Genomic DNA, 7681 nt, shown 5'->3' with positions numbered 1-7681 from the left:
GACCTTGGCAACCCCTTTTTTTATTGCACCGTTTTCGGCTAGTCCCTTGAACCATGCAGCTCCTCTTTCTCCTCTTTCATTGTTATTAACAAGGATGTTATATTATCCTACTCCTATGTAAACATATAACAAGGGAGACCTGTAATGTTTTGGTACTGGAAAAGACTCGTAGGTGCTCTCAGTATTGGGTGAGAGGCTCTTTCAAGTATCTGAACCGTACATTATGGCCTGATGTCCTAGGATAGGAATCTTGAATGATTCTCCCTCGATCCTGGATCAATTATTAGGAGAATAGGAATAATAATAATTTGTTTGTTTTGCAGAATAACGATGATAGAATTTTCCATTCTCTCGTTGCCCAGGCACGAGGACAGGAAGAAAGAATATAAGAGTGAGGTAGCAATATACGCCATCTTTATGTTATAGAAAGGGGAATAAAATTTAGTCTTTTTCCCCTAAAATATAAACTCTTTACAGAATGTAAGACAAAGGGCATCAAAGAAAGAGAGGATATTACGTTATGCCTCATTTTAGACTTAGAGAGGTTGGATTCTCAGAGGTCACGTTCTTCTCACAGTAGGTTTTGGAAGTCTTTCCAGACAGTCTGAATATTCTTTCAGCATCTGATTTTGAATGGACATTAACAACCTCTCCACTCTGAGTCTGTCTGCGTGCAGACTGACCAGAAGTGGACATGAATGAGAGGGTGTTTCAAGGTAAATGACGTAGTCATGATAAGATATATAATTACTGCAGATCGTGCTAGAGGGAATGAGGAAACTGTCCTCTTCCGATACCTCTGTGAGACACATAGCGGTTTTTTCTTCCCTTTCAGAGGGAAGAATTACCATTGTATATATCTGCTATCAAAGAACGCAGTAAAAGGCTATACTCTGTCTCTATAAAGGGAATTGGAGATAGCAGAGCATTAAGATCTTTGGGATCTTATACAATAACCTCTATACGACAAGACTAGGAGATCTTATAGTTACAATGGGATCCTATTTGGCCTCAGATTCCGTGTTCTGACAAGATGGAACTGCTCCTCATCAATGTTTCTCTCGGTACTAATCGACCAAAACGGACAAGTGAGATTTTGGGCTTGGAATCTGGAATCAAATTCTAGAAAGACTCGGCAATGGGTTCCTGCCAGCATGGTATGTTTGTACAAAGAACTAAAACCTTTTATTCCTGGATCAACGCTTTCAGATAAAGGATTTGTTGTCCAGGCAATGTATTTACGTTGTCATCTACAAAAGAAGATAAGGTTTAAACGTTTGCTGACAGAGTCTTTGGAATACGATGAGGGCTCAAAAACTACTTCAGAAGGTTCGAAGAGATATATTTAAAGAGCTAGAAATCGGGAATCCTCCCAATTTCAGCTCAGTCTCTCCTTAGACTTCCAGGCTCTTTCCCTGCCTTCGTGCAAGGATAGGGAAAATTTTGCAACGAGAGAACTCATCAACATGTAGGAAGAGTGCTCGTTAGCAACGGAAGTATCAAGTATGATCCTCCTCGGAGGAAGACTGGTCTCTCGGACTATTAGATTTCCTATCGTCTACTGGATGTAGCTGACTAAAATTACCTCCCCTTGTTGCAGAGGCCATAAGCTCAAAGTGAAAGAATTTCTTCCACCCTTTTCCATTCTCCTAATAAACGATTGTGGATGTTCAGACTTTCGGACAATGTAGCGCCAATCAGGCGCCAAATGCCTAACAGGCGTAAAGACGCCAGAGCAAGACAGTCCAAATAAACACTGTCATTGTCTGATGAGGAGAAGGAGTAGGCCTCCAATCTGGCGCAGATGCGCTAGAGGCGAATAAATCAGGCAAATAAAGTGTCCGAGGTGGACATCGCCAGTTTTCATCGAGACTCTTAACAAGCTCGAATCTCCAGCAAATGGGGAGAAGTCAGCCAGGCGCCAGGCAAGCGAGGCACCAGCCAGGCGTGAGACGCCAGGCAGGCGCGAGGCTCCAGCCAGGTACGAGGCGCCAGCCAGGCTCCAGCCAGGCGCCAGCCAGGCACGAGTGAGGCGCCAGGCGCCAGCCAGGGGCGAGGCGCCAGGCTGGCGCGAGGCACCAGCCAGGCGCTAGGCGCCAGGCAGGCGCAAAGCGCAAGCCAGGCTCTGGGCTTCATCCAGAAGAGATCTGTTTCAAAGAAAGCCCTGGTCTTCTTTGGAACAGTGGAATCTCTAAAGCTCTTCTTGAGTAACTTGATGATTCCTTCAAACAGCTAAATTAAAAGCGCTTGAAGTGCGAGCTTTTAACAATTCTTGTTCTTTCCATAACAATATGTCGTGAGAGTCATATTAGCTGTAATAACGGGAGATGCAACTCTGTGTTGACTTCTCTTTGCACGAAGGAGATCAAGTGGGCCTATGAGAGATCCTTCTCTCTTGGTTATACGTGTCCACAGATGCGTTGCTGGGATAGGGAGCCGACACTGATCCTTAACTAGTGAATTAAATTTTTTTTTTTTTTTTTTAATTTTAACATAAGTCTATTATTTTCTGGGGTTATTTGAAATGAGTTTGGGGATACCTCTTTTCAAATTAAGCACAAACCCTCGTGTTAGGATCAGGTGATCGGGATCGGTGTGTGCTTAAATTAAATTAATGCCAATAGGCATTGGTGTATTGTCATGTAAGTGGATAAGACCCCATTGACAAATGACCACTAGATTCTGTCAAGTAAGTGGATAAGACCCCATTGACAGATCTACAAGAACTCTTGGCCATAGGTCACATCCTCGCTGAGGCTCTTGAGACGAAGCAGACTACTAGCAATAGCTAGGAAGTCGACCCTTCATCTAAACACATAGGAACCAAGGTTTTATTTATTTATTACCTACAACGTATGTTGTTTACCTGTCTATTCAGTAATAGCTGTCTTTTACCCTCCACCAATGGTGTGAATCAGCTATGTATATATCTGACAGGTAAGTTGAATGTATAAAAATGATATTGTTATGATACAATAAAGTTTTATACATACTTACCTGGCAGATATATACAATTAAATGGCCCACCCAGCCTCCCCTCAGGAGACAGCTGGAAGAAAAAATATGAATTAGAAAATGGGTATGGTTCCTATTCCTGCCACCCAGTGGCGGGGGGGTAGATCACCTGACCTACCTGCCGCGTGTGCCGCGAAATTCGAATTTCTGTCGGACGGCGGAGTAATAGCTATGTATATATCTGCCAGGTAAGTATGTTTAAAACTTTATTGTATCATAATATTTTGTTGTAGAATTAAGCTTTATATTATAGCAATTAACCCTACTTGTCTTTTAATTTGCCTAGTATTATTTTCTCTCTGCACTAACCTTTCCAAGCTTGAAGGGGCCAATTCTCCGGCACTATTTCACAGAGCGACACAGGCTGAGCCGAGAAAAGGGATTTTGACGGAGAAAAAATCTATTTCTGGGCAATGACCTGTGTCGCCCAGTGAAATCCCACTCCTTTCTATCATTCCACACCCTGTTTGGCCCAAGCTTGGGTGCTATCTTCAGGAATTAAAACAAAGATGCTGACCGTAGTAGTAGCGGGTAGCGGGGCCTTAGTTCTGCTCCTCTGTAGACGAGGGATTTTGAAGGAGGAATAGACTAAATTGGCAAGGGACCTCTGGTAGTGGTTTCCACTCGCTCTTTTTACTATACCAACACCTTTAATTAAAAGGTGAGCAAGCCAGAATATTCTGGCACTATCGTTTCTCTTTTTTCTCTGGTATATATAGCATTATTTATACCTTAGAAATGAGTATCAAAGGAACATTTCACTGGGCGACACAAGTCATTGCCCAGAAATAGATTTTTCCTATGTCAAAATCCCTTTTTTTGTTAAATGATAAAAAATACTTTCTTGTATACAAATAAGCCAACCTTATCAAAGGCATAGCCTATGCACTTTCTTTTATTAAATTAAGAAATATGGATGAAAATATAAGTATACATACATTTAATAAACCTGAAGTGTATATCAAGGAAAAGTACAAGCTACAGTATATATCCTGAATCTATGACTTTTTAAATATATTGTCAGTAAATACCAGACTTCAAGGGGCTGCCACATTTCTAGATATGTACAGTTTCATACATTCAACTTCCCTGACAGATATATACTTAGCTAAGACTCCATCTTCCCCGACAGAAATTCGAATTTCGTGGCACACGCTACAGGTTGGTAGGTCAGGTGATCTACCGTTCCGCCGCTGGGTGGCAGGAATAGGAACCATTACCTTCTAGAATCAGATTTTTCTCTGTCGCTGTATTGTAAACAAACGTTTGCGGTACCTCCTGACTTGATTTTCGTGTTTCATCGCCATCGATCTTCTGGGCTGTCGTTTGCTGGGAAGTACTGGGTCTTTGGTTCGTCATACGCTTTTATTAACTTTTTAATAAATTTCACTTAGAAAATTTCGAAGAATTTATGAGGTGTAACTACCAAAGTTTTCGGTAGACACTCATATAGTTTGCATTAAAGAGAAATATTAATTTTTATACATTCAACTTCCCTGCCAGATATATACTTAGCTATAGACTCCGTCGTCCCCGACAGAATTTCAAATTTCGCGGCACACGCTACCGGTAGGTCAGGTGATCTACCGCCCTGCCCTGGGTGGCAGGACTAGGAACCATTCCCGTTTTCTAATCAGAATTCTTCTGTCGCCCGGACCGTCAACATGTTGTTTGTTCCTCTCGATTGGTTTTTCTTTTTTTCACCGGCAATTGATCTTGACTTGACGACTTTTGGTGACGTATCTGGATTGTTGGATTGGCATACGCTTTTGTGGACTGTTTTGTGGACTTGGTTTGGATTTTTCTTTAAAATGTCTGACGCTGGAATGGTTGTGAGACGTTGTGTGAATGTAGGCTGTAAGGTGAGGTTGCCGAAAGCTTCGGTAGACCCTCACACTGTATGCAAGGGTTGCAGGGAGTATGAATGTTCTTTCACTAATACTTGCAAGGAATGTGAGAATTTGAGTGAGAGTGAGTGGAAGAATCTAACTAATTATTGAAAAAGTTAGAAAGAGAGGAAAGAGTGAGGAAAAGCTTCTTCTAGAAGTTTAAGTAGTTCGAGATCGAATGAACTAATTCCTAGCTTGGGATCTTCCCCAAGGGTAAGTATTGCTACTTCTTCATTTTCAGCCCCTTCTCCTATTGCAGATCCTGTAGATGCAGCTAAAGGAATTGCGGATCTAAAAGCAGCCTTCAAGTTAATGGAAAACAAAATGGCTGCCCTGCAAGGGTAAGGCTAGTGATTTTTTCAGTGGACAGTGATGTAGTGTCCCCAGTGTAGTAGGAGGGGCATCTGGTCGGCTCCGCAACGCTCCTAGGTCTGGACCTCTATTCCAAGCCTCACTTGCCCAGAGGAGAAGGAATGTCAAAAACCGAAAGGAGGTTGTGGAGAATCCCACCGATCAGGTGTCCCTTCGGCAGTTTTCTGTGATACCCCAGACTGCCAGGATCGCTATTGTAAAAGCGTCCTGCGTGATTGTTTTCTTCGTCGGGATCTTTCATCTCCTAGACGTGATTGGAGAGATTTCGGATCGCTCGCGACCACTGAAGAGGAGTTGGAAGGCTCCGACTATGACTCGAGCCCGGCAACACTTCCCTGAAGTGTCTCCTTCGGAGGTTAAGAGGGCAAAAAGAGCCATTTTGTCACCCATAGTTAGAAGGAGTCAGGAGGTGGAGCCCATGGACTCCTCCCCTCCTCCTTCTCCTCCTCCCGAAGAGGATAAAGAGGAGGTTACTAAGAGGTTTCTGGTTTCCATGCAGGAACAGATATCGTATTAGTAGGAGTGCTTTCAAAGGAGCCTCCTAGAAGGAAAGACACTTCCCTTCCTATTAAAAGGTCCTCCAGACGTGTGGAGGTACCTGCCGCCAGGATCGATGTTCCTACTCGAGGTGAGGCTCCTAGCAAGAACGTGGAGTCAACCTTACGTAAGGAATTGTCTACACGCAAGACACTTATAAGTTGCGAGGAGCCGATCAGGCGTCTGGCACCAGCCAGGAGTGAGGAGTCACCCAGGAGGCAGGAGCCAAGAGCCAGGAGCGAAGAGTCTCCCAGCAGGCAGGAGCCAAGAGCCAAGAGCCAGGAGTCAGGAGTCAGGAGTTCAGGAGTCAGGAGTCAGGAGTCAGGAGTCAGGAGTCAGGAGTCAGGAGTCAGGAGTCAGGAGTCAGGAGTCAGGAGTCAGGAGTCAGGAGTCAGGAGTCAGGAGTCAGGAGTCGGAGTTCTTCCATGAGGCAAGATACGAATAGACTCATATCTGGAATTTATGACTCTTCTCCAAACAGAAGCTCCTCTCCTTCAGATCGTAGGAGGTCTTGGAAAGACTCTTCCTCCAAACGAGAGCTTTCTCCTTCGTCAAATCGAGGTTTGGACGAGTTGTCTGATGACGAGCTTCCTACAAATGAGGGACTCTCAAACTACAAGACCTTAGCCTCCTTGTTACTACAAGAGTTTGGAGACTCTTAGTCCAGCCGCTCCTCCTTCTCCTCGTTCTCTCTTTTCGAGTACGGCTACTGTGAAATCCTCGGCCTTCCTGAAAATGAAACCTGCGATTTCAATGAAAAAGGCCCTCCAATCTTTGGATTCTTGGATGGGCACTAAGAAAGAGTTGGGAAAGACAGTATTCTGCATGCCTCCTTCCAAACTCCATGGAAAGAGAGGTATTTGGTACGGGACAGGAGAGACTATGGGTCTTTCTCTTCCTGCATCGGCAGACGCGGACTTTGCCAATCTAGTGGATGCCTCCAGACGTCACTCTTTAGTATCGGTCAGATCTACGTGGAGCATTTCAGAGTTGAACCACTTTCTAAAGGGACTTTTCATCACTTTAGAGGTGTTCAATTTTCTGGATTGGTCTCTCGGAGTTCTGGCTAATAAGTCTAAAGACCCGGAGTTTCTTAAGAACCCAGAGATTCTCCATAGCGTCCTGTCTTGCATGGACAAGGCAGTACAAGACGGTTCGGGAGAAGTTGCTTCCCTATTTGGTGCTGGTCTTCTGAAGAAGAGATCAGTTTATGGATCCCTTTTATCCAAAGCGGTTTCTCCGAGCCAGAGGACAGCGTTATTGTTCGCCCCTCTGTCAGATCATCTGTTTCCTTCTCAGTTAGTGAAGGATATATCTCGCTCGCTAACTGAGAAGGCGACACAAGACCTACTTGTCCAAACATCCAAGAAGAGTCGTCCTGTAGTGTCTACGAATAAAAAGGACTCTCGTCCTCCTCAGCAGCCCTTTCGTGGAGGTGCAGCGGCTCGTCCCCCTTCCAGAAAGAAGAGCTCTGATAAGAGAGGAAGGTCTTCCTTCAGACCATTCAAGAAGGCAAAATGACTTGATGATCTTCCATCCTCCCAAGCACCAGTAGGCGCCAGACTCCTGAACTTTGCAGGAGCCTGGGCAAAAAGGGGAGCCGACCCTTGGTCAGTTTCAGTCCTAAGGAAAGGATACGTAATCCCCTTCGAGGACAGTCCTCCCTAACCTCTACGCCTCGGGAACTGTCAGCGAGGTACAGAGACCCTGTGATGAGTAAAGACTCTCCTTCAAATGGTAGAGCAAATGTGGGAAAAGGAGGCCATCGAACTGTGCAGGATCCACACTCCCCGGGATTTTACAATCGCCTTTTTCTAGTACCAAAGGCATCGGGGGGGTGGAGACCAGTACTGGACGTAAGCGCTCTG

At 44.6% G+C, this 7681-nt stretch overlaps 2 protein-coding genes across 2 annotated transcripts in view; one reads left to right on the top strand and one right to left on the bottom strand.

The window, feature by feature from the left end:
• The window catches only part of LOC135215358 (protein D2-like), a 340036-nt gene that overhangs the window by 13671 nt on the left and 318684 nt on the right, over window positions 1-7681 (bottom strand). The window lies entirely within an intron of this gene.
• Window positions 1-7681, top strand: part of LOC135215359 (uncharacterized) — a 519194-nt gene that overhangs the window by 349198 nt on the left and 162315 nt on the right. The gene's annotated exons all lie outside the window — the stretch shown is intronic.

Source organism: Macrobrachium nipponense, chromosome 5, assembly GCF_015104395.2.
Source record: "Macrobrachium nipponense isolate FS-2020 chromosome 5, ASM1510439v2, whole genome shotgun sequence".
Lineage (NCBI taxonomy): Eukaryota > Metazoa > Arthropoda > Malacostraca > Decapoda > Palaemonidae > Macrobrachium > Macrobrachium nipponense.
Note: the sequence above shows the minus strand (reverse complement) of the source record. Positions and strands in the feature narration are given on the sequence as shown.